We start from the raw sequence: 9,245 nt of genomic DNA, 5'->3' as shown, positions 1-9,245 counted from the left end.
CATCTAAGTCATTAATATATACTGTAAATAATTGTGGCCCCAACACTGATCCCTGTGGCACTTCACTAGTTACAGGTTGCAATCCTGAAAATGCCCCCCTTATCCCAACTCTCTGTCCTCTATTTAGCCAATATTCTATCCATGCTAATGTACTACCCCAACACCATGGGCTTTTATCTTAAGCGGCCTTGTGCAGTATCTTATTGAACGCCTTTTGGAAATCCAATTTTTTTTCACTCATTCATGGGATGTGGGTATCACTGGCTAGTGCTCAGCATTTATTGCCCATCCCTAATTGCCCTTGTTCAGAGGGCATTTAAGAGCCACCCATTGCCGTGGGTCTGGAGTCACAAATAGGCCAGACTACAGCCCTCAAGGGCATTAGTGAACCAAATGGGGTTTTTACGACAATTGTTTCATGGTCATCGTTAAACTTATTTTTAAATTCCAGATTCTTATTGAATTCAAATTCCACCATCTGCCATGGCGGGATTCAAAACCGGGTCCGCAGAGCATTACCCTGGGTCTCTGGATTATTAGTCCAGCAACAATACCACTACACCATCGCCGCCTCCATATATTAAATCTACTGGTCTCTCTTTATCAATCCTGCTTGTTACCACCTTAAAGAATTCTAATAAATTTGTCAGGCATGATTTCCCCTTCAAGAAGCCATGCTGACTCTGCTTGATTATATTATGTATTTCTAAATGCTCTATTACATCCTTTATAATAGACTCTAACATTTTCCCAATAACAGATGTTAAGCTAACTGGCCTATAGTTACCTGTTTTTTTTGTTTCCCTCCCATTTTGAATAAGGGTGTTACATTGGCAGTTTTCCAATGCTCTGGGACTTTTCCAGAATCTAAGGATTCTTGGAAGATTACTACCAGTGCCACTATCTCTGTAGCTGCTTCCTTTAATATCCTAGGATGCAACTCATCAGGTCCAGGGGACTTATCGGCCTTTAGTCCCATTAGTTTCCCAGGTACTTTTTCTCTAGTGATAGTTATTGTATTTATTTCCTTCCCCTCTTCTGCCCTTTGATTATTTAGTATTTTTGGAATGCTATTAATGTCTTCTGCCATGAAGACTGATGCAAAGTATTTATTCAACTCTGCTGGCATTTTCTGGTTCCCCATTACTATTTCCCCAGCCTCGTTCCCAAAGCGGTCTATGTTCACTTTGGCCTCTTCCTTATATATTTAAAGAAGCTCTTACTGTCCGTTTTTAAATTACTTGCTAGTTTACCCACAAAGTTTATTTTCTCCCTCTTTGTAATTTATATCTGTATTTATATTTATATTTGTATCTATGGCCGTAGACGTGACTCCGGGATGGTCTGTTGCCTCCCTGGTGGCAGGGTCAAGGATGTCACTGAATGGCAGGACATTTTCCTGGGGGAGAGTGAACAGCCAGAGGTCGTGGTCCACATTGGTACCAATGACTTACATAGGGAAGGGGATGTGGTCCTGCGATCAGAATTTTGGAAGCTGGGTCAAACATTAGCAAGCAGGACCTCAAATGTAGTAATCTCCGGAATACTCCCAGCGCCGTGTGCAAGAAAAAAAAACAGAAATAGGAGGAAAAGGCAGATGAATGTATGGTTGGAAAGATGGTGCAGGAGGGAGAGCTTCAGGTTCCTGGGAACTGGTTGGAAGATGGCATCTGTACAAGCCAGGCGAGTTGCACCTGAACAGAGCTGGGGCTGAGTTCCTTGCGGTGTGTTTTGCTCGTGCTGTTGGGATGGCTTTAAACTAACTCGACAGGGGTGTGGGAACTAGGAGAGAATGTCAGAGAGGAATACCAGGGTGCATGAAATACTGCGAGAGATAGATAGCACTAGTATAGAGAATAGTAAGTTAATTGGTGGAGTCGGAGTAAGGGAGAAAGTCGTGAAGTCTAACTCAGGGCTACTATACACATATATGAATGCATGGAGTGTAGTAAATAAGATTGGGGAGTTAAGGCATAGATTGCCATGTGGAAATATGATGATGTGGCAATAACAGAGGCCTGGCTCAAGGAAGGGCCATGCTGGTTGTTAAATATTCCTTGTTACAAGGTGTTCAGGAAAGATAGGAAAGGAAGAAAAGGAGGAGTGCCATTATTGGGTTAAGGAGAGCATTGCAGTGCTGGAGAAAAAGGATGTCCCAGGGGGTTCAAGGACCGAATCAATTTGGCTATAGCTAAGGAACAAAAAGGCTGCAATTACATTGCTCATTGTAGTCTATAGGCCACCAACTAGTGGAAAGGATGCAGAGGAAAAAATCTGCAGGGGTATCACGAAGGGATGCAAATATTGTAGAATAGTTATAATGAGGGACTTTACCACTATCCCAGTTTATATTTGGGTAATTAAAGGGCAGAGAGGGGCAAGCATTCCTAGATTGTGTTCAGGAGAATTTTCCACAGCAGTATGTGTCCAATCCAACAAGAAAGGAGGCACTGTTGAACCTGGTTCTTGGAATGAGGTGGGCCAATTAGATCAAGTGTCAGTGGGGGAGCATTTAGGAGACAGTAATCATTGCATTGTAAGGATTAGGATGATGGTAGAAAAGGACAATGCGAAATCCAGAATAAGAATAATTAATTGGGGGAGAGCCAACTTCAACTGGACAGGAACAGAGTTGGGCCAGATAGACTGGAACCAAAGGTTGGTGGGAAAAACTAGCTGAACAATGGGCTACCTTCAATGAAGAGATGGTTTGGGCACAGTTGAGGTACATTCCCTCAAAAGGGAAAGGCAGGACAAACAAATCCAGAGCTCCGTGGATGAAAAAGGAGATGGAAGTTAAGGTAAAGAAGAAAAAAGGTGTCAGGTAGAAAATATAATTGAGAATCAAGTGCAATCAGAAGGTTCAGAGGGGAGGTGAAAAAGCAAATAAGAGAATCAAAGGGGGAATATGAGAGAAGGCCAACATAAAGGGGAATCCCAAAGTCTTCTAACAACACATAAATAGTAAAAGGATGGTAAAAGGAGATGGCCTGATTAGGGACCAAAAAGGGTATTTACATATGGAGGCAGGGGCATGGCTGAGGTGTTAAATGAATACTTTGCATCTGTCTTTACCAAGGAAGCAGATGCTACCGAGGCCACAGTGACAGGAGGAAACCCTGTCACTAGAAGGGTTCAAAACTGATAAGTAGTGTTGATTAAACTATTGATACTTAAAGTTTACAAGGCACTGGGACTGGATGGGATGCATCCAAGGATATTGAAGGAAGTAAGAGTGGAAATTGCAGGGGCACTGACCATAATCTTTCATTCTTCCCTAGACTCAAGGGAGGTGCCAGAGGACCACAGAATTGCAAACATTACGCCCTTGTTCAAAAAAAAATTGTAAGGATAAGTCCAGTAATTACAGACCAGTCAGTTTAACTTCAGTGGTGGGGATGCTTCTAGAAACAATTATTCAGGATAGAATTAGTAGTCACATGGAAAAAGATGGGTTGATCAGGAAGAGCCAGCATAGATTTCTAAAGGGGAAATCATGTTTAACTAACTTGCTGGAGTTTTTTGAAGAGGTAACAGAGGGGTTTGATGAGGATGTGGTAGCCTAGGCAACTGCAAGGAGCCCATTTGGTGCTGGAAGGGTTAATGAGAAGTTGATTGTATGCTTAGGCCTAAGAGAAAAATACTACAACCTTGAGAAGAATACAATCTTGTCTGACCACAGTTGTAGGATGAGCCCTGAGACATTCCATTTTGTTCTTTCTCAGGCCGAATGTAATCAGGGTTGTGATAAGCAACTGCGTAACCAAACATCTGTTGTGAGGAAAATGGAAATTTACTGGAACATGGATTGGTCAGTTAACTTACGTAAATAAACATATAGGTTTGTGCAAAACTTACTGATTGGCTGTAAAAATGCTTTTAACAAGTTTGCGTGTATTCTGCTACGAGACTGTACAGTAGCTCTCATTGTGCTGTCTCCCTTGTACACAAGTAATAAATGGGGTTTCTACATAAGAAATGATGCCTCGGTGTGATTAATCTCCGATAAGGATAATCCTGTTGGTGTGGTGTACATGGACTTTTAAAAGGCATTCAATACAATGCCACACAACAGACTTGTGAGAAAAGTTAAAGATCACTGAATTAAAGGGACAGTAGCAATGTGGATACAAAATTGGCTGAGTAATAGGAAACGAAGAATAATGGTCAATGGGTATTTTTTGGACTGGAGCAAGGTTTGTGGTGGAGTTTCCCAGGGGTCGGTAATGGGAACCTTGCTTTTCCTGATATATATTAATGATCTAGATCTTGGTGTGCAGGGGACAATTTCAAAGTTTGCAGATGATAGAAAACTTGGAAGCATTGTAAACTGAGGAGGAGGACAGTGTAAACTTCAAAAGGACATAGACAAGTTGATGGAGTGGGCAGATATGTGACAGATGAAGTTCAATGTGGAGAAGTGTGAGGTGATGCATTTTGGTAGGAAGAACATGGAGAGACAATATAAAATAAGGGGTACAATTCTTAAGGGGTTGCAGGAGCTGAGGGACCAGGTGTATATATGCATAAAACATTGAAGATGGCAGGACAGGTGGAGAGAGCAGTTACTGAAGCATACAGTATCTCAGGCTTTATTAATAGGGGCATAGAGTACAAGAGCAAGGAGGTTATGTTGAGCATTTATAAGACAATAGCTAAACCTCAGCTGGATTATTGTGTACAGTTCTGGGCATCAGATAGGAAGGATGTGATCACATTGGAAAGTGCATAAGAGGTTTACAAGAATGGTCCCAGGGATGAGAAACTTCCATTATGAAAATAGGTTGGAGAAGTTGTGACTGTTCTCCTTGGAGAGAAGGTTAAGAGTAGATAAGAGTAGAAGGTGTTCAAAATCATGAAGGTGCTGGATAGATTAGATAGGGAGAAACTGTTCCCACTCATAAAAGGATCAAGAACAAGAGGGCACAGGTTTAGTGATTTGCAAAAGAAGCAAATGTGATGTGAGAAAAACTTTTTCACACAGCGAGTGGCTTGGGTCTGGAATGCATTGCCTGTGAGTGTGGTGCAAGTGCAAGTTCAATCGAGGCATCCAAGGGGGCATTAGATGATTGTTTCTATTCAAATAATGTGTAAGGGTACGGGGAAAAGGCAGGAGAATGGCACTAAATCATAATACTCATTTAAAGAGCTGGTGCAGACACGATGGGCTGAATGGCTTCCTTCTGTGCTGTAACAATTCTGAGATTCTGTGCAATCATTGACTTAATTCCTATTAAAAGTAATGCCAAAAAGAATCCCAAAAATTGTATTTGTGAGCTTGCCTTGATTTCTCAGTTTGAAGGAAAAGTGGATTTAAATGTATTTGTTTTTTATTTTATTAATTTATGAATGAAAATACATGATATTGGGATGATTTTTTCAAAGGTGGCAGTAGTCCACTGATCACTGGAGGACGGGTACAAAAGAAAGTGTAAACCTTTACACTTTTCATCTCATCTGTATGAAATCCAATGTATTTGTGATTTCCTGAGGGGTACATTTAGAATTTTTTTGACAACTTGTCAAATGTGTTTTTTATAATTTATTTGCAGATGCAAATGTGTTTTTTGTAATTTATTGTATTTATAATTATTTTGATAAAACCAATGAGCCCCTTCCTCTCCACCCAATTAAAATGTTGAAGTCAGTGTTTATTTCACTAACACTAAGGGAACAAAATTTTTTTTTGAATGTGGCATAAACATTTGCCTGGACTATACCTCTTTTCTATGTTAAATTTATGAATATACTAGGTAAAATAATGATGTTATTTCATTTGCTATAATAGTGATAGGGTGAATCTCTTTCTACCTATTGGGGTAACACAAATCTTAGTCAGAAATGAAACAATAATTCCCTCTACTTTTAAGCACTCGAACCTTAAATTTGCACCTTCTGTAGAAATTTATAGTAGCTTGTAGTTTTGCCCAATAAAATCTTTGTTCAGCTAACTAGAACTATAGTTTGTAGTGTGTACCCTTAAAAAAAAAATCACTCTTAGTGGAATAACAGCTTTTTGTTTTCTTGTACCATTAAGACCAGAGAAGTCTCATTTTCGATATTTTGCTTGTGTTAAGCAAACTAAACTCATCAGGGGTAATTGGAACTGCCCTCAGAATTTCTCGACTGAATAGTAGCAAAATCAGCTGTTTTCCTGCTCCTGGAAACTGCACACAAGTAGTTAGTTGTTGACTGGATTTGATTTAGCTGTAATTTCTCCTTGGTCAAATAGTCAGCTTGGGTGACTGGATTTGCACATTATGAAGAGTCAATGAAACTACTATCATCAGGTCAGGAGGAGAAAAATGTAATATAAAATGTTTTAAGGTTAAGATTGCATATCATGGCAATGAATGTGTTGGTAATAACGAGAAGACCACTAGGTGCAATACTAAATGGTATGGTTGTAATGCACAGTACATTGAGTAGCTTCCCAGCCACTTAAACATTGTTCATAACAAAAACAGAATTACCTGGAAAAACTCAGCAGGTCTGGCAGCATCGGCGGAGAAGAAATCAGTTAACGTTTCGAGCCTTCACGGCCCTTCGGCAGAACTGAAGCATAGTTAGAAGAAGGGAGAAATATAAATTGGTTTAAGGTGGGTGGTGGGGGGATAGAGAGACATTGAGGGTGTGGTGATTGTGGAGATGAGCAGATAATCAAAAGATGTCACAGACAAAAGGGTCAAAGAGGTGTCGAAGGTGGTGACATTTGTCTGAGAAAAGTGCTAATTAAGAATGGAAGACAGGATATTCAAAGTACAGCTCTAGTGGGGGTGGGGTGGAAAGACTAACAAGGTTTTAGTTTAGATTTAAAAATAATGGAAATAGGTAGGGAAAGAAGAATCTATATAAATTATTGAAAAAAAAAGGAGGGGGGGTGGGGGGGAAGAAACGGGGTGGGGATGGGGGGAGGGGGAGTTTAAGATCTAAAGTTGTTGAATTCAATATTCAGCCCGGAAGGCTGTAAAGTGCCTAGTCGGAAGATGAGGTGCTGTTCCTCCAGTTTGCGTTGGGCTTCACTGGAACAATGCAGCAAGCCAAGGACAGACATGTGGGCAAGAGAACAGGGTGGAGTGTTAAAATGGCAAGCGACAGGGAGGTTTGGGTCTTTCTTGCGGACAGACCGCAGGTGTTCCGCAAAACGGTCGCCCAGTTTGCGTTTGGTCTCTCCAATGTAGAGGAGACCGCATTGGGAGCAACGAATGCAGTAGACTAAGTTAGGGGAAATGCAAGTGAAATGCTGCTTCACTTGAAAGGAGTGTTTGGGCCCTTGGACGGTGAGGAGAGAGGAAGTGAAGGGGCAGGTGTTGCATCTTCTGCGTGGGCATGGGGAGGTGCCATAAGTGGGGGTTGAGGAGTAGGGGGTGATGGAGGAGTGGACCAGGGTGTCCCGGAGGGAACAATCCCTACGGAATGCCGTCAGGGGGGGTGAAGGGAAGATGTGTTTGGTGGTGGCATCATGCTGGAGTTGGCGGAAATGGCGGAGGATGATCCTTTGAATGCGGAGGCTGGTGGGGTGATAAGTGAGGACAAGGGGGACCCTATCATGTTTCTGGGAAGGAGGAGAAGGCGTGAGGGAGGATGCGCGGGATATGGGCCGGACACGGTTGAGGGCCCTGTCAACGACCGTGGATGGAAAACCTCAGTTAAGGAAGAAGGAGGACATGTCAGAGGAGCTGTTTTTGAAGGTAGCGTCATCAGAACAGATGTGACGGAGGCAAAGGAACTGAGAGAATGGGATGGAGTCTTTACAAGAAGCGGGGTGTGAGGAGCTGTAGTCGAGGTAGCTGTGGGAGTCGGTAGGCTTGTAATGGATATTGGTGGACAGTCTATCATCAGAAATTGAGACAGAGAGGTCAAGGAAGGGAAGAGAAGTGTCAGAGATGGACCATGTGAAGATGATGGAGGGGTGGAGATTGGAAGCAAAATTAATAAATTTTTCCAGGTCCCGACGAGAGCATGAAGCAGCACCGAAGTAATCATCGATGTACCGGAGAAAGAGTTGTGGGAGGGGGCAGGAGTAGGACTGGAACAAGGAATGTTCCACATACCCCATAAAGAGACAGGCATAGCTGGGGCCCATGCGGGTACCCATGGCCACACCTTTTATTTGGAGGAAGTGAGAGGAGTTAAAGGAGAAATTGTTCAGTGTGAGAACAAGTTCAGCCAGACGGAGGAGAGTAGTGGTGGATGGGGATTGTTCGGGCCTCTGTTCAAGGAAGAAGCTAAGGGCCCTCAGACCATCCTGGTGGGGGATGGAAGTGTAGAGGGATTGGACATCCATGGTGAAGAGGAAGCGGTTGGGGCCAGGGAACTGGAAATTGTTGATGTGACGTAAGGTGTCAGAGGAATCACGGATGTAGTTGGGAAGGGACTGGACAAGGGGAGAGAGAAGGGAGTCAAGATAACGAGAAATGAGTTCCGTGGGGCAGGAACAGGCTGACACGATCGGTCTGCCAGGACAGTTCTGTTTGTGGATTTTGGGTAGGAGGTAGAAGCGGGCCGTCCGAGGTTGGGCGACTATCAAGTTGGAAGCTGTGGGAGGAAGATCTCCAGAGGAGATGAGGTCAGTGACAGTCCTGGAAACAATGGCTTGATGTTCTGTGGTGGGGTCATGGTCCAGGGAGCGGTAGGAGGAAATGTCTGCGAGTTGACGCTCAGCCTCCGCGAGGTAGAGGTCAATGCGCCAGACAACAACAGTACCACCCTTGTCAGCGGGTTTGATGACAATGTTGGGGTTGGACCTGAGAGAACGGAGTGCAGTGAGTTCAGAGAGAGACAGATTAGAATGGGTGAGAGGAGCAGAGAAATTGAGACGGCTAATGTCACGCCGACAGTTCTCAATGAAAAGATCAAGAGAAGGTAAGAATCCAGAGGGAGGGGTCCAAGTGGAGGGAGAATATTGGAGGTGGATAAAAGGATCCATTGAACGGGGAGAGGACTCCTGCCCAAAGAAGTGAGCACGGAGACGAAGACGGCGGAAGAAGAGCTCAGCATCATGCCGAGCCCGAAATTCATTGAGATGAGGGCGTAAGGGTATGAAACTAAGTCCTTTGCTGAGCACTGAACGTTCAGCATCGGAGAGGGAAAGGTCAGGGGGTATAGTGAATACGCGGCTGGGGCTGGGATTGGAAGATGGGGTGAGGACGGAGGGACAAGCAGGGGTGGAGGGTCCCAGATGGGTGTTGGAGTCGATGAGTTGTTGGAGCTTGCATTCCTTAGCACTTGAGAGAAAGAGAAAA

General features: G+C 43.4%; 1 protein-coding gene across 1 annotated transcript in view; it reads right to left on the bottom strand.

The window, feature by feature from the left end:
* Positions 1 to 9,245, bottom strand: part of LOC144691626 (thiosulfate:glutathione sulfurtransferase) — a 168,072-nt gene that overhangs the window by 56,939 nt on the left and 101,888 nt on the right. The window lies entirely within an intron of this gene.

Source organism: Cetorhinus maximus, chromosome 16 (assembly GCF_964194155.1).
Source record: "Cetorhinus maximus chromosome 16, sCetMax3.hap1.1, whole genome shotgun sequence".
NCBI classification, from domain to species: Eukaryota; Metazoa; Chordata; class Chondrichthyes; order Lamniformes; family Cetorhinidae; genus Cetorhinus; species Cetorhinus maximus.
This window is presented reverse-complemented; position numbering and strand designations above follow the sequence as displayed.